At 39.0% G+C, this 18,278-nt stretch overlaps 1 protein-coding gene across 29 annotated transcripts in view; it reads left to right on the forward strand.

Moving 5' to 3' along the window:
- The first annotated feature begins 776 nt into the window (after window positions 1-776).
- Adgrl3 (adhesion G protein-coupled receptor L3) overlaps window positions 777-18,278 on the forward strand; it is an 878,168-nt gene continuing 860,666 nt past the window's right edge. For 28 of the 29 annotated variants that reach the window (XM_087187879.1, XM_004849675.4, XM_021262304.2 and 25 more), the window contains exon 1: window positions 777-951. The gene's annotated coding sequence lies outside the window, so the exon portion shown is untranslated. Of the gene's footprint in view, window positions 952-1,279; window positions 1,423-18,278 lie in introns of those variants that run through there. The other variant, XM_021262297.2, reaches the window with a different exon arrangement.

Consider the following 18,278-nt stretch of genomic DNA (forward strand, 5'->3'; position numbering starts at 1 on the left):
GGCCCCTCGAGCTCCGCGGAGTCGCAGGAGAGGAAGCCGGGGAGCAGGCGGCGCGGAGCTCGGGCCGCGCGATGGAGCCCCCGCGTGCCCGCAGCCGCCCGGCCCGGCCGGCGAGCTAAGTCGCCCGCTCCTGGGCTCGGGCCCCGCAGCCCTCGGCTCACAGTCCTCGGCGGCCCCGCGCCCCGCCGCGCCCCGGGAGGAGTTGGCGCGGCGCTCGGCCGGCTCCCGGCACAGGTTGCGGGCGGAGAGCGGATCCGGACCCGGGCGAAACCCCGCTCGGGGGAGGAGCGGGAGGAGCGCGGGGAGGAGGCGCAGGGGAGACGCCACCCGGGCCTCGCGGCTCCCCGCCATCCATCCCTCCCGCGCTGAGGCAAGGGGAGGACGAGGAAGAAGAGGAAAAAGAGGAAGAGGAGGAAAGAAGGGGGTGGGGTGGGAGAACTGGTATAAAGATCGGCGGGGGATGGTGGCAGATTTTCCGTCTCGGCAGCGTCTGTTCCCGAGCGGCGGTGGCGGAGCGGCCCGGCTGTGACTGCCGCAGGTTAATAGCCGCGCTGGTCCCAGGGCTGCTGCGGAGCCCGAGCCCGACTCCGAAGTTGTGCAACTGTGGACTTGGAGAGACATTTGAACCCTCTTTTCTCTGTGCTCAGCTTTTGCCCCGCTGGGGTGTGGGAAGCGAAGAAACGTAAAGGAAGACAAGCATTTGGGTTGTTTTTTTTTCCCCGACCCGTCCCCATGGCTGTGTAGCAGAAGAAAGGGAAGAGACTTTTTGTTTTTGTTGGCTGGACTGGGGTCTCCACCCTCCTTCCGCCCGCTTTGCACTCCGCGCTGGTCTTCGCCTCGGGTGGCGAGGAATCCTTTGCCCCTGCTCCATGGCTGGATTGTGGAAACTGCACCCGGCTGCAGGTTGTTGAGAAGCGGATGGGATCTGCTCAGGGACGGCGGCAGCGAAAGGTAATTCATTCTTTACACTCTTCCCAATAGTGGTTGCCCTGGCCGGGCACAGGTAGTGGCATCCTCCGGGCAGGAAGCTGGAGGGGGGTGGTTTGGGGGGTTCGCGCACACTCACTCTTCCACTCACACACTCGCCCTCACGCGCACACACACTCATCCGATCGTGATGCGGGCATGGGAGGGAGCCTCCTGGCTGGTGGGCGCTCGAGTTTGGCAGGGGTTCGAGTTTTTTCCAGCCATTGGGCGATTTGGCGGCTGAGGGGTGATGAACGGGAGAGGAGACCGGGCTCGCTTGCGGGCTCACACGCTGGGGCGTAGGAACGGTTTCCGTCCCTGGACTCTCCCCCCCCCTAGCAGCCCGGTGTCCTTTCCTACGAGGGGCAGCAAGCAGGCGAGGGGGCGCCTGTTCTCCGCCGGGCCGGAGCTCTTCCAGTTGAGGCACGAGAGGCTGGAGGAGCGTCAAGAGACCGGGTGAGGAGCGGGGCTCTTGGATGGTGGAGGATGCGGGTTGGCGAGCCTGGTGCGACCCTCCCGACGCCTGCCTTGAGCACCCAAGGTGGCAGCGTTTGCCCAGGTCGCGCCCCAGAGTCTTGGAGCAGCGCTGGCTCCTCGTACTCTGCCCGTTGTGTCCCCTTCATGGCAGTTTGGTTTAGACCTGCGCGCCCAGGCTTTGTTACATGGTTGTGGCTGAGGAAGCTGCCACTTTCGTAGGTGGCCCGGGGCTGCCGTGCTGGTAGTGGGCACTGGGCAGCGGATGGTGCTGAATGAATCGCGGCGGCCGCGGGCCCGGGTGGGGTGGGCAAAGCGTTGGTGGCCGCGGTCGGCGGGTTACAGGTAGGAGGGCAGGCACCCGGCCCTTCTCCCGGGAGATGGGAAGTCTCCGGGCTGCTGCCCAGCATCAGTGCCTCCGAAACCCAGACTCTGGTCCGTCAGAGCTTGCAGGCTGAGCGTGCCAGGCCCTGGGCAGTACAGATGTGTGTGTGTGTGTGTGTGTGTGTGTGTGCGCGCGCGCGAGTGTTTGTTTAGGGGTGGGAGCGACCTCCTCTACTGGGGTTAGTTGGCTGTGGGGTCGGTGTGTGCGTGTGTGCACGCCCCGGGGATGGCAGAGGGATCTGTGCTGGGATGGGGAGAGCTGATGCTTCTAGAGCTGAGCTTGCTCTTCGAAATCGCTTGGGATCCTCTCAACGGGAAAATCTGGTTTAAGGAGGCCGAGGCCGAGGGGGCCCCGTAGGGTTGCGAGAAGACTCCGTCGCGTTTCCCTCTCCCGGGAGAGACGCAGCTGGGCCACAGGCGATAGGTGCGCGCGAGTCTCTGGTGCAGCGCTGGATGCACCCAGACTGGCCCTGAGAAGGACCTCCTAGAGTAGTCATTTCTCCCACAAATTGAAGTCACGGAACCGGCCCCCGATCCCGGGATTTTTCTGGTTACTTTGCTCTGTTAGAAACACTCACTGTTTTTATTTATGGCTGGAGAGACAGTTGTGTGAACTGGAGTCTGGGGAACCACCTCCGGGGTGTCTTCTCGCTGGGTCTGCGTGTGATCCCTGCCTGCGGTAGTCGGAGAACATTGTAAACAACGGTGTGAGCATCCCTGCCACAGCTTCCTTCCGAGCCAAAACCACGGCTGTCGGTTGTGTTTACTTTCCTGGGTGGATTACGGATTAGGAAGTAGAAGCCTTCTTGCACTTCTGATTTTGCATCCTTCCAGCCAGCTGCTGGGGAAATGAGACTCATAGACTCTGGCAGGAAGAAAAAAATTGCCTTCTGTGTTTTGCTCCGAAGTAAATAGGCGGTCTGCTAATTTTAGTGTCTTATGGGTTATCATCACTAAAGAATGTCATCGTAGAATGGGCGAAGAAACACTTGTTTAGCGAATTTCTTTATAGAGATTCTCATGTACTATATCCCCTTGAGATTAGAGGGCTTAGCTAGATGTTCCTAATATATTTTGAATTAGTAATGGTACTAAATGATGTGGAGTGCTGGCGCCCAATTTATCAGTGCAAGGATTACAAATAGAAGTGGCAGTTATGTGATAGTATCGCCGAAAGAGGATACTAGATAATTTGTGTAGGAGTGGAAAGGATATTTATGCTGAAATATCTCTCAGCTTTGTTGCATCGTTCTAAAAAAATTTTTTTTAGTAACTAAAGGTAAAGAATGTGCAAAGATAAACAGTTTTTAAACAGCTAACTTTGGTAAAGATAAGTGCTTTTCAATTTCATAAATTAAAAGATTAAATTCCTTAGTTTTAGATTAGCTCTGACTGCTTTGGTGTTTGTTGAAAATGGCTATGTTCTGTTTTGTTTTAAAAGTATGGCACTATAAATAGGCACTTTATCTTTAGGTACACTAATTGCTTTTTTTTTAAACAATATTGACCTCTTGAAAAAGCTTAGGTTGCTAATGAAAAATATTGAATCATTGATGCTTGATTTTGATTAAGTTATATTTTATGAGAGGTATTGCAGGTGGCCATCACCCTATTAAAAAACTTGCAGAGTTGTGATCTAACTCAGGAGAATCTAGCTTCATGTGTTTGTTTCATTTGTAGAGGGTGTTGTAGTCTTTCCACTTGAAAATGATTCTGAGAGTTAAAGGATGCCTTCCCTTCCAATTTAGAAGTAATTGAAATAATTCCCAGTCCTAACCTGAGAAGATTTCATCAGATCTGTTCTTTGTTTCCCCCCAGCGTGTGTTTCTTAGCGGTCATACATTCCACAGGTCCTGATGTCATTAGAACTGTGTCTGTCAGTGCATTGTGCTGTCTTCAGCTGAAGGTGAACGCATCAGTGTTTGAATGCTATTTCACAGCACTGCTTTATCACTAAATATTTAATAAGCTCCTCCTCTAGAGTACACATGACTGGACTCTTCCTACACACTTGGGAGATATGATTAGTAGAAAGGCTACGTGATTTATTTATTTATTTTAGATAGAGATGTTAGACTGTATCAAGCTTTCTTTTCCAAAAGAGTGATAAGCCAGCATGTGATTTGTTTGATGGGTAAATGCTTTTGATGTCTCAGTTTAGGCTGCTTGGTATGATTATCCTTCAGATGAGAGCCCTACTCAAAAATATGAAAGGATGGTCTTTCAGAAATGATTTTCTTACATTTTGCAGATTTAAATATTCCTTTCCATGAGGTATAATGGAGAGTATGGGACCTACTGGCTGCTGGTGCCTGGCATTGTTTCTCGTAATTAGGATAGGCATATTTTTTATAGACTTGATTTACCTCTCATTCCTTTTGGGAGCTGTAGAAAAGGAAATCATAAATAGTTAAAAAAATATTGTAAAATCATGAGAATTGAACTTAATCAAATAATATAATGCAACACCAAATTGTTTTTTAGATTTGATTTGGACCACTACAAGCTTCGGTTGAAACCTCTTTGAAAAGGCAAGTAGAAGTAACAGTTATGGTTAGAAGTGGGGCATTTTGGCCCAGAAATCTGAGGAGAGTGATTGCAATTTTTGTGTTTACGATCAAAGACTGATTTTGAGAAATGCTGTGCTGCTTTCTATTAGCATGTTGTGAATGGAAAGCGTAGTTGAAATTACAGGGAGGTGATCCTTAAATTTTGCAAATGGCTACTTTGCCTTTGATTACTTAGATTTGTATTGTATTCAAAATATGCATATGTTCACTTAGGGAAGATCCAGACAGACTGAGGCTATATTGTAATGCATCATTTGTTTGCCCTAAAGGACATATGTACATTTAGATTATTATTGCAATATCTTTTTATTTAATAGGTTAAGAACACCCGATTTTATAATAAAATCATAAGAAAAACTGTTACGTATGAGGAAGGTCTTCCTGATATTTTTTCTTTGTTATCTGTCACTGTGTGTGTGTATGTATGTGTGTGTGTGTATGTGTGTGCATATGTGCGCTAGGTTAGGGAGTTGTTGATCAATACAGAGAAAAATCCAGAATTTTCATTTATTGTGATTTTGATATTGATGTTTGTTTACCTTTAAGAGAGTAGTGAGAGTATCCCAAACATTAGCATTTATGAGTCCCAAGACATACAGGTTTTCTTCTCAAAACCTTTACTATATTACCTTGATCTAAGTATCAGTGAAATTAAGCCTACTACTGCATAAGTAACCTGGTCTGTATATACATATTTAGAGTGGTGAAATGTGCTCTTTCATTAACAAATACAAAATATAAAGAAGAATATGTAATTGTCTGATTCAGAAGTAGTTGAATGCCTCCATTTATTTTGGAGTGGATGACAAGGTTGAACTCTTTCTGTATTTGAACATAATGAATTCCATAATTTAAAAAATCTTGGTTGGTTTGATATTTGTAGTGCTGGGGATTGAATCTAAGGCCTCATGTATGTGAGTCTCAACCACTGACACATTCAGTCCTTGGAGTCTGTAGATTTCCATGCTTTATGTTTTGGTTATGTCTTATAGACACTTAAAACGTGAACTAGGTTTTACTGTTAATGTTTGTCTTCAGAAGAACTGAGCTGAAATTTGGTCCATATTATTCAGGAAATTAAATGAGTTACTGTTATTGGTAATCCTTTTTATTTTGAAAACTATTTGGGGGATGGAAAGATAAACTACCCCATTGACTGTTTCTGTCTGGTAAAACTTCTATGGAGGATTTTGTGGAACTGACAGTGCTCTTATTATTTATCCGTGTTGTCAAGGTATGACTTGAGAACCCCGTGGCCCTTTGAGAGGCTGTACAAAGAGAAAAGCATTTTCTTAATAATGCTTAGATATTATTTGCGTTCACTATCTTTCTTTGACAAGTGTAGGCAGAGTTTTCTAGAAGGTAAAATATGTGTGATGACATCCTTGTTTGGATAATATATGGCACGTAAACTTTTATAGTCCTGTTTTAAATTTTTCCCAGCTTATTAATACAAACACATTGATGGTTGTAGACAAAATAATCAGAAATCACATTCTGTCATTAATTTTTAAGAGTTTAGAATAATCCTGGTACCAAAATGTTTGAGAACCTTTCAAATAAATTTCTAAGATCTGGCTTTTTCCTTATAAATGACACTCATTTGACCATAAATGAAGCCATCTAGAGTGGGAACACAAGTAGGTGCTGAAGCTTTGAAAAGAGCTGGCTGACTGGATATTTTATTTATTCATTATTTCACATGTTCATCATTCTGTTTCTTAAAATTTCATTGTAGGAAACTTGCTTTCAGTTTTTTTGTTTCCCAAGTAGTGAAATGGGAAGTTTAAACCTGCATATATCTAATGTGATCTCTTCACAGGAGCCAAGGGGAGAATTTACACTGTAGGCATTCTTTTATCTAGAAGCCAGAAAGGTGTAGCGCTTATAAGAAAGGGACTCCAATGGATTTGGTTGGGTTTGAGAAGCTATTTGATTTGGGGAAGATGCTTGATCCCTTTATGCCTCAATTTCTTGATATATTTTAATGGCCTTAATGATTATACCAACTTTATATACTGATGTGCACATTTAATGAATAAATGAATACAAAGAGGTTAAAACAGTTCGTGGCAAATTACTATTAATTCTTTGTTTCTGCTATTATTATTTTCATCATCATCATCGATATTAAATTTCTTGAGGATCCTAGGAGACTCTCAAGTTCTTCCTGTGATTCAGATATGCAGGTATATTTCTCATTACTGTACAATATGCCTTACACTGTTATAAATTTAAAAGTTTCTTATAAAGATAATTTTGCCTTTATTTTACTCATATGCTCTAAAACTCAGGCAGAGTTACTGACTTTTTTATAGGAAGAAAGAATGAATCACCTTTGTTAGCTTGAGCTAAGTTTGAAGTTGGATTGTGAGTATGAATGCCCAATTAAAGCTAGATTTCAAAGACCCTAATTGAATATTTATGCATCTTGGGAATTATTAGGGAGGAAATCACTTTTCTGAAGTGATATCAGGAGGACTCACTACATGCTTAATCTGTTAATCACTATCTAAGCACCACAACAGGCCATTTTCAGTGAACAGGATCCTTGGGGTAATTGTATACTCTAGTTCAGTCTGTTTGTGAGTGGTGATATGCTAACCAGTGAGAAAAGCTCCACATACAGATTAGTGTTTCTAGATGCTAAAGTTTCACTGGAGAACTTTGACATTTCTGAAACAGGTGCTTTGATAATTATTGGAACACTTGAATTTTAAATATGTTTATAAAGTGTAACCATGTTTTGCACATATTCAGTGGCTTGTGATACTTTCTGGCACAGGCCTATCACTATGAAACTGGCACATTAGCACCTGCTGCCTTCAGCACTTTGGTTAATAGTATCTTGTTTTAGTCCCTAAATTATATTACATAAATAGGCTGAGACCTATTCTTAATTGTGAACTTTTCAGAAATAGTTTTTGGAATGGAGACACTTGAATACAGTCTTTAATGTGAAAGTTTCTGGCTCTGTGTCTGTTAAATTGAGATAATGTCTACCTTTCCCGCTTGTGGAGAAGAGTAAGAAACAAATATAAAGTTGCCTGGTTGAGTGAGCATTTAATGCATGGGACCTATTATTATTAGCCATAGTAATATTAGGAATGTCCTTGAGTACTGTCATTAAGAAAACTTAGCTGAATCAAATATCATTTTCTTAATTGAAGAGTTCTCGATGAGCTATGAAAATCAGTAGCATTTTCTTAAATGGTTGAAAAAGGTTTCATGCTTCTTTGTCTTTCCTATGTTCTTTCTCCTTTTTTTTTTTAAAGTTGACATCCCTATTTTTGAGCACTTTCTCTTAATTTTTAGATGTTATGCTCTGCTACTAATTTCAAACCAGATAGGAAAATAAGTATTTTTGACATCTGCCAAGTATATCTGAAGAGACTTTAAAACATGTGTAAAATGAAAGTAACGGTTTAACTCAGGACATTGTAAAGAGCCAATCATCTTTTCACTTGTGTCATCAGCTCTTTAGGAATTAACTGCATCCAACCTTTCTGTAATGTTGTAACCAAATCATCATAAATTTCCAAGATTTACTGATTTCCATACTTTAAAAGATTTATAATCCCAAAATGCAACTCCTCATAATATTGCTATAAATGCAAAGGAACCCTTAAAATTCAGATCCCCCAGTGGCTTTAGGGACTTAAGGCTTATAAATACATCCAAATTTTAGAATTGACATCTGGATTTTAGTGACCATTGCTAATAAAAGAGGATTTTAACACGTGTGACTTTCACGTATAATTGTCTAGCATTTATGTGGAAAAGGTAGGTGGTAAAAATGAATGGAAAAATAAACTGCACATTGGACAACCAACTTGCTAAATTATACTAGAATTAAGTGTTTGAAGGTATGACTGAAGAAAGTGAAAGCCAAGTAAAATTTGACCCCCCTTCTGTTTGCTCAGCTTGTGTTGGTGTTTATGTGTCCCGCTGGGAAGAGTGTGTTACTATTCAGGACAGCCCCAGTAGCTCACAGTAGCCTGAGCCTGTGAGAATAGGGGAGAGATTCAAGCCCAGTTTTTGATGTTCTGCTTGGGTGGGTAACTTGAATACTAAAATGCATTCCATTGACAGCTGACCCTGGAAGCGGTTTTTCAACAGTTGCCTGTTTTGTTTTGGTCCCCTCCCACCAAGTTCTTCCAAATAAATACTTTTGCATAAGAGGAAATGGTCTTGACTGATGATCATCTTTTTGTATGAAATTTTATTTCTGTCAGAAATTAAAGGGCTCAACTAGTTCACATTAGCGTGTTTTTTTGCCCCACATTTTCAGTTTTCTTGATTTGCCAATGGGTGATGGTTGTTGTTTGAACCTTGACTCAGAATACTGATCATGACTTCAAGAAGTGAACAAAGACTCTATTGAGAAATAGTTTTGTGTTAACAGAAGGCATGTGTATATCCACTGCCTTAATCTTTATATCAAATTGAAATGTTCAGTTGAAGTTGTCCAGTGAGTTTTAATCATACTATGAACTGTAGTTGACTGTGGAGGAAGAGCTGAGGCAGCCATTTTCTTTCTTTTTTTTTGGTATTGGGGATCGAACTCAGGACCTTGCGCTTGTGAGGCAGGCAGGGCACCACGGACCTAAGCCCTATTTTCTTTTAAAATAACATAATTTTTTCAGTTTTAGAAAACTCTAGATACATTTCACTTTCATTTTCAATCAGTTTTATACACCATGGTTAAATATTTTTGTCATTTGAAATAATGCATATTTTATGATAGTATATCAACTCATACTTAAATTCCACTTAAAAATTGAGTAGAATGGGTACATTCCTTATTTTTCACTTATTTACACAGATACCTCCAACTGGCTGCAGGCTAAAATTATTAATTTATTAGGAGGTTATTGTGTTTTTACCTAAATAACCTGAGAGAAAGATGGAGGTTTACCCAGACATCAGAAAAATTGTGCACCTTGAGTACCGCTAGGCTTCTACTTCAGTTCTGTGCCCTACTCAGTCTACCACTTTTTTTTCTCTTTGATAATTGAATTCTTTCCCTTTAGTCCCTCTGTGAGTTGATATTCAGCTATACATACATCACTCTAATACAGATGTGGCATCTGGTAATCTGAAAATCCAAAATCTGAACTGCTCTAAAATTCAAAACTTTTTGAGCACCAGCATGAACCCACAGGTAGGAAATTTCCTACCTGGGCCTATGTGATAGATCAAAGTTAAAATACAGTGCACTAAAAATTTTGTGTTAAATTACCTTCAGCCAGAGTGTATTGAGTGTGTATGAAATGTAAATGAATTCAGTGTTTAGATTTGGGTCCCATCTACAAAATTTCTCATTAGGTATTTTCAGATATTCCAAAATCCAAGCCTAACAAACAGACAAGCAAAAATCTCAAGATGCTTCTGGTTACAAGTATTTTGGATAAGTAATACACAGCCTGTGTAGTGCAATCAGTAAGAATATTGCTGTTCCTCTGTGGATGGATTGACAGCTTGAAGAGGTAAAGGCTCAATTAAGAGGAGATTATCCAAAGAAAAAGGAAAAGGGGTTGATAAGACTTGAATATATGCTATAGTAGCCCTTTTTTAGTGAAGGCAAATCCAGTATTTGGAGAGTTGCTTAGGAAAACCTTTAAAAATGAGTTTATTTTTTATGTAAGTGGCCAGAGTGATTCCCTGCACCCAGAAAACCCAACAAGATCATGGCAGTCAAGGGGTTTAGGTCTTCAGGTTTATTTCTGAGACGCTTTTAGTCACCAATGAAACTGTAAATCATCAAGGAACTGTATGTTGGGAAAGCCAGCAGATATCTGAAAGATGTCACTTTATAGAAGTATTGTGTGCCATTCTGTTCTGCAGTGGTGGCGTTTCCTTCATACAGTGCCAAACAGACCAGCTGGACACAGGCTGGGTGGTACAGAGTGTTGAATTGTTTCAGCATATGTTTGGAAATACAGAGGATAATGTGGATCCTACAGGGTTAGATGTAGTTTATCAAGCCATTAAGTTCAGTTCACGTGAACAGAACTTCCGAAATATACCATCTGATAGTGTTCATTGTTGAATAAACTCATATGGGTTCTACTGGCCCCATTAAGTCCCCACAGAAAAGGAACACTTTGTTTCTAAACCGGAAGTGCAGATTGCCCAGAAGAAAAAAGTTACCATAGAAGAAACTGAAGAAACAATAACTTATGGCATGGGAATAAGTACTGCATTAAATAAGTTCAAGCAGAAGTAAAAGCAAAAATAAATGGGCTTGCAGACACATATCCACCCATCTGCTTGAGACATTAATTATTTTATACTTGCTAGTGTGCTCATTATGTCGTGCTTCTGATGGAAATATATGTTTATTCAAGTAAACCTGTTCAGAGGCAAAACATTCAAAACTACTTCGAGTAGGATGTTTAAAATGATCCAGCATGTATGACTTTGTAATTGCCTAATGAATATAGTGAACACATACTTCAGCATATCCAATAAGAATATTTTTCATATTTTCATAGATATATCTAATATGTATTTTTTTATTCTTTTATTGGTACATTTTAGGTATACAATACATTTACATTTATCATTGGGTGTTTGCACTTGTACATGACGTATCTTAGTTTTTATTTTTTCCCTCATTACCTGTGCGCTCTTCACCCCTCCACCCTTCCCTATTTACATAGACTTCGTATCCATTTTTTTTTCTTTTCTCATAATTTTTCCTTTCCCTTCTTTCCTTTCCCCTGCCCATCCCACCACCCCTACATCTTTGGACCTTTTCCCATTTCAAATTATCAGTTATTCATTTTAATAATTTTAATCCTTATTTACACTCTCAGTTTCTCACACTAGAGAAACTATTCTGTATTTACACACGTGTGTCCTATTTATTTCACTTAAGAGTATGGCCTCAATATACATCCATTTAGCTGTAAATGTCTCTAGTTTCTCATTCTTTATGGCTGAGTAGTACTCCATTTTATAAAAAACCCACATCTTCTTTATCCAGTTTCCAGTTGACAGACACTTGGGCTGTTTCCAAGCTTTAGTCATTACAAACTGTGCCGCTATAAACGTGGGTGCACATATATTGCTGTGGTGTGATTCTTTTAATTCTTTGGGGAAGATACCCAGCAGGGGAATAGCTGGGTCAAATGGGACCTCGAGCCCTAGTTCTTTGAGGTATCTCCATACTGATTTCCACAGTGGTTGCACCAGTTTGCACTCCCACCAACAATGGAGAAGGGTTCCTTTCTCCCCACACCCCTGCCAGCATTTATTATTGGTTGATTTCTTGATATCAACCATTCTTTCTGGGGTGAGGTGGAATCTGAGTGTTGTTTTTATCTGCATCTCTTGAATGGCCAGGGATGTTGAACATTTTTTCATATATTTATTTGCAGCTTTTACTTCTTTGTGTGAGAAATGTCTGTTCATTTCAGATGTCCAGTTTTGAATTGGGTCTTTGAATTTGGGGGGTCTGATTTTTTCAATTCTTTATATATTCTCCATAGTAGGCCTTTGTCTGAGGTACAGCTGCTAAAATTTTTTTCCCACATTGTAGGTTGTCTCTTATCTCTATTGGTGGTTTCTCTTGCAGTGCAGAAGCTTTTTAATAAGATGAGATCCCATTTGTTGATTCTTTGTGCTAGCTTCTGTACTACTGAGGATTTGTTCATAAAGTCTTTTTCCTATGCCAATGTTTTCAAGAGTTCTACCTAACTTATCTTCCAGCAAGTTTAGTGTTTCTGTCTTAATATTTGGATCTTTAATCCACTTCGATCTTACTTTAGTGCATGGTTGATAGGTATGGGTCTAGTTTTAATCTTTGGCAGGTTGAAATCCAGTTTTTCCAACACCATTTATTAAATAGGCTATCTTTCCTCCAATGAGGGTGGTTGGCTCCTTTGTCAAAGATGAGGTGGCTGAGTATGTCTGGAGTTGTTTCTCCATCTTCTAATCTATTCCACTGATCCTTGAGAGTCTGGTTATTGTTTAATATTGAGACTTGACCAGCTGATTAAATGACCTAAGAGATATCATTTATATAAATAAAAAATCCTAAGTGTATTGTTTTTAACTTGTTTCACTCAAATTAGAAATTTATGTTGAGTTTTCATGTTCCTTCTTAAGTACCAACTCCACCTAAGTAATAACATGTGAGAATAATTTGGGAGAATTTTTAAAGTTTAGTTGAAGGTTTAATTAGAATTTTCATACACAGTGACCTTCCTTATTGTTGCAAATCATCAAAGAAAAAAGCAATAAAAATTAGTATGCTGTCAATATTTTATTTTTATGATTTGACATTGTTAAGCAAAGTTTGTGGATATTTCTTTTCTGGTGCATTTGATTAAATGTGTGATCTTATCTTGGTGAAATAGCCTGCTGGGGTGCAGACAGTAGTGTTCAGAAATGAAATTTGCTTAGAGCCTCTGAGCAGACATTTATTCAATGAGACCTTTCTTGAATAATAGATGATAGTGAGATAGCAGTGGTGTGTGTTTTCTTTCCTTGAATTTAGGGAGTGTTGAAATAGGGCAACAATAACAAAAAAAGTAATGGTGTATGCAGAAAAGCCTTAATTTTATAAGTGAGAAATTAACCTGCAAGATTACAAATGAATGAGCAATCTGTATGAGATGTTAACTGTCTCAATGTCAGAGGATTGTGCACTAGTCCATGTGCTTTATACAGTATTTTAGGAATCTTGCTGTGTTAATTTTCTTCTGCTCTTCTCTCTTGGATTGATAGATGTTATCCTCGGATGAATTTTTGTACTATCTCAATGTTTATCATTTATAGTATTCTCCTGGAGCTCCATTAATGACAGGATTTTGATTCCTATTCATTCTCCAATTATAGCTGATTGTATATTCTAAAGATCATATTTAAATTTTACTTTCTGATTGCAGTAGGTGCTTTTGTTAAATACTGGTGACATACAGGGATATGCAAAGTGAATACAAATCACCCAGTATAATATAGTGGTATACTACAATATTGACAGAGATTATTTCCTACTTACATTTATACATTGTCTGAATGTGTTTTTAATGGAATTGAGACTAAGCTGTATATACGGTTTTGTATAATACTTTCTCCCAATTCCTCAGCCCATTAATTTTTTTGAAAGTATCATTTTTAATATTGCAAAATATTTCACAGTGTAGATACAGCATGATTTATTTAAGCATCCACTTATTCATGTGGGTTGTCATTTTTTGTTAGGATAAATGATGTCACAATGAATATCTAAGTGTTGAAAGCTTGCTCAGTCCTCCAGTTATTTCTGTAGCACAGTTCCCTTGAAGTACAGTTACTAGGTCAAAGAGTAAATAATTGCTGCTTGACTTTTACGATTCAGATGCATCATTGCTCTCCAAACTGATCCTCTGAACGTTTTGAAAATTCCTTATAATTGCTAACTCTCAGTTATGTATACTTGGTGGTTATTAACTCTTTGTTATATAAACTAGTAACTTTTACTTTTTGGTAATTCTGAACAATTACTGTCTTATACTGTATATCTACCAATGTATAAAAAGCTGAATCAGCTTCCTAGTTGACAATAAAAATAAAATTTACTGGATATTAATATTTAAGGAGGACTATGACTTAAATGTTTGAATTTCGTATAATATTACAACAGAACTGCATAATGAAACTGATTCATGAAGATTAAGTTAATCATCTCTATTATGTCCCCATAAACTTGCTTTGTGTCCTTTTCTGCTCTCAGTGGGTCTCATATTTCGACAGTTCATCTAAAGTGGCAACTTAACAAAACTCTTTAACTGGATAAGAAAATTGGTAATATTCTTTTAAAATTGAATATTCTTTTAAAATTGAAATATAAATGTAGGAATAAATTATCAGCAGACACAAAGTAAATGAAATTTGTCTACAAAAAAACAGCAGTCATTACAGAAAAGTAAGGAAACAAGATTGCAGCTAAGAATTAGTAAATATCAACACACATTTGCTAGGTGTAAGCTGAGTTTGAGATCTGTCTATAGGATTGAGAGTTAAGTATGAAAGGTGAAGTAAGTGTTCACTAGTTCTTAAATAAAACTGAAAGGAAGATACACGTATTTAATGACAGTTTTATAATGTTATCCTTTCAGTACTCACTGAATTTGTGCTCATTCTTTGGTTGGTCTGGGAGACTTAACAGTTCTGCTATAAATGACATCTTTGTGACTTCTTTAACTGTAAAACATATTTCATGTAAATTTCTAGCAGTCAGAAAGGAAACCTACTTTTATTTTGTTTAAATATGCACTAGAATGTACTTATGTCACAGTTTAATGCTTGATAAATAAATATTTGTATAGTTGCAAGAATGTGCTTTCATGAACCTAAAAGAGAGAACTGAACATGAAAGCAGTTTTTTTTTTTTTTTGTATTTTTTGGGTACCGGGGATCAAACTCAGGACTTTGAGCTTGCCAGGCAGGCAGCAGAACCACTGAGCATTTTTTTAAGTGACTGTTGCAAGATAAGCTTAAGTGACATGAAATGGCTCTATATATGCGCGTGGAATAATAAAAGGGTAGAATCTCAAAAAGCAGTCTCCCACATTTAAAAGTAAATATGTGAAGAGTTGAAGTGACTTCTCTAAAGTGACATGGCAGGTTTGCATTACATGCTACCTTCTAATAAAGAATTTCTCGGGCCGGGGATTTAGCTCAGTGCACCACACCTGCCTCACAAGCGCAAGATACTGAGTTCAATCCCCACTACCCAAAAAGAGAAAAAAGAATTTCTCAGTCTTGCTATTAAGAGATCTCATTTCTGATATCAGGCGTGATGTTGGCCCTGTGGAGTTGAATCACATTAATCATGTAACTGCTTGAGGTCTGTGTCATCTGTAAGGATGGGTATTCCTTTTTCTCTAAAATATTCAGAATATTAAATCAAATGGCAAAGCTCACTAAAATAGAATACCTCTCCTTGAAAGTTGCATTTTCAGACAACAATAACAACAACAGTGACAATGATGGCTACAAAAATGACAAAAACCTTTTACTCAATAGGTAGTTGATTTAATAAGAATTTTCACATTACATCTTCTTTCTTGAAAAGCCAGGAAACAGTATTGTATTGGTAATAACATATTTAAAAAAAATAGGTTGGACAGTCTTTTTATGATGGCTTAATGAGAAAGTGATGTAATAAAAATATTTTGAATTACATAAAATATTGAAGACTGGTAAGTTTCTCTCATATTTCTATGTCGTTATCTATTATTAAGATAGTATTGTATTTTCCACAATAAATAATGTAAACATTTTATTTAGTTTCTTCTATCAACTTTCTCTTCCCTGTATTTGCATATTAAATAAATTTTAGATCCAGAGCTTTGGGCCCACAAGACAGTTATCTTCTGTCAAGGCAGTTTTAGCCTTTCTTCATAACAAAGCAAAAGTGTACACATTGAATACTGAACATGCAGTGGTATCCCTTTTATTCCTTTTTATCACCTGGCTGACTTTATTTACATAAAATTACCATAAATTATTATAAAGTTTAAGCATTAAATTGCATTTCATTTTATTTTAGTCAGACGATCTTTATTGAAAGTACTAAACTTGTATGTAGAGAAATACAAAATACAGTAATGAAAATATCTATAAAGAGAATCAACGAAGTAGAAAGATGGCATAATTTGAGGATTCAGAAAAGCACAAGGTCAAACCTTCCTCTGAGTGACACGTCCTTCTGTTTCCTCATGTGTTAAAATAGGGATAAAATTAATACTTATCTTTCAGAAATACAGTGAAGATTAAATGAGGTCATTTACACAATACAACATATAGCATCCTGTCTAGATTTAGTGCTCAATAAGTGCTCAATAAGTGATAGTTTTTATTATTTGGGTTAATTTTTTTTTTTTTTTGGTACTGGGGCTCAAACTCAGGACCTTGAGCTTGCTAGGCAAGGCGCCAGAACCACTGAGCTAAATCCCTGGCCCATTTGGGTTGATTTTTTATTCTTCTTTGGAAGTTGATACCTTCTCCTAAGTGGGCCTCTAAGTTGGTCAGGTATTTTCTTCATTTCCCAAAAGGCTACCTTGATGAACTCATCAATTGTGTTGTTCATTGTATGTTCACTGGAACCAGGTTCTATAGGGTGCTTGGGATATATGAAGGATAACACAGCAGAGAGAACCTCTGACTGCATTGCAGTTAACAAAAATCATGGTGATAAGGCAGTGTTAAGCTGTGTGCTTGACATTAGTCATTTAGCTAAAATTGTGGCTCCATATACAAAGGACAAGTCCAGGGAGTTTAGCGGCAGAATCAAATCCTGAGCTGGGGACAGGTGGAATCTGGAAAGACTTTCCAAGGCAAGTGACATTTGAACTGAGTTGAGGAGGCTGAGTAGGCAGCCAGCCCTAGGGCTGCCCCTTCACATTTGTTTATCAGAAGAGATCAGCACAAACCCAAGTGTGTTACGGTGGAGGAGGTTAGTAGAGCAGAGTAAAGGGAAGGAAACTAAGCATTCTTGCCTCCATTTGGTGATAGGGACAACAAATCCGAGTTTTTCATCTTTCAGATGAAGAGTTAACGAATAGAGAAACTCTTCATATTGGCTGTTTTCCTGTAATGTAGAACTTTGGGATATCATAAAATAAGCTCTCTACCATTAAACAGGGTCAGGTACTATAGATTTGAAATGAGGACTATTTAAGATCTGTACTAGTACTGAAACCAAGTTTTCTTAGTTTGGCTTTGGAGATGTGTTTCTGTATGGGTTGTGACTGGGAGAGTGTTTTTCTCCAGGGGGATGGTTTCCTGAAACTCATCTTTCCCCTGACTTGTGAGCATCCGTCTGACACTAAATATGTATATCTTTTCGCATTGAGGAACTCTGTTGACATGGAGGAACTAGTTTTAGAAATACCAGTGCTAAAGTTTGGCAGTGCTGTAGTTATGATTCTCTTTGTCAAGGACTTGGAGTAAATTATTAGTCTGCAAAACAAAGTTAGGAGAAATATGGTATTATCATTTAGTAAAAACAGACAGGTACACTTTGTCTCTCCACTACCAGAAATAAGGTTATTACTTAAATTTGGGAGGACTTTCCACAATATGTGATGATAAATTTGATTTTATTTGATTTAGAGGACATTAATTAATATCAGTAATAGTGAAAAATTATGTTTAAAAGTTTTAATGGCTTCCCATTGCTCCTGAAAGTCCAAAATGCTCAACTTCAAATGTTCCGCAAATAAATGGTCTTAGTTTAGGAGTCCTTGGGCAAAATGTGAGTGTAGTTTAGGGAAATTATCTTAATGGAATACATTTTTTCCTTTAGTGCATTTTGTAATACAGGATAGTGATGTTTGTTCTGGGGAATTTGTACATGCATATAACATATCTTGGTCATTTTTTTTTTTTTTTTTTTTTTTTGGTACCGGGGATTGAACTCGGTTCCTTACACTTTCAGGGCAGGCAGTGGAATCACTGAGCTAAATCCCTGGCTTATCTTGGTCATTTTTAAGCCCTTTTTTCCTTCTCCCTGTCCTCTCCCCTCCTTTGATCAGTTTTCCTATCTCCATGAGTCTACCTTCTTCTTTCCCATCATCTCTTAGTGGAATACAAACTTTAATGGAGCTACAATAATATTGTACAGTATAAATTTGGAATCATTATTCCGTTCTCATTCATTTATCAACAAATATTTATTGAGTACTGCTTATGTGACAAAATTAATCACAATTGAGATTAACAAGGAAGAATATCTTATTTTATAAGAATGTTTGACCCGGGAGTTCAGGCACTCGAGATCAGAGAAAACTCTTTTGAGCCTGGCGAACACTGAAGGAGGCAAAGAAACTAGTCCAGCAGATAGCTCTCTTGGAGAAGAGAGCCTCTGGTCTCAAGATCTAGAGGGAG

The sequence above is a fragment of the Heterocephalus glaber genome, unplaced genomic scaffold (genome assembly GCF_053883595.1).
Source record: "Heterocephalus glaber isolate CG9 unplaced genomic scaffold, H.glaber_assembly_v1.0 deba00001509, whole genome shotgun sequence".
Lineage (NCBI taxonomy): Eukaryota > Metazoa > Chordata > Mammalia > Rodentia > Bathyergidae > Heterocephalus > Heterocephalus glaber.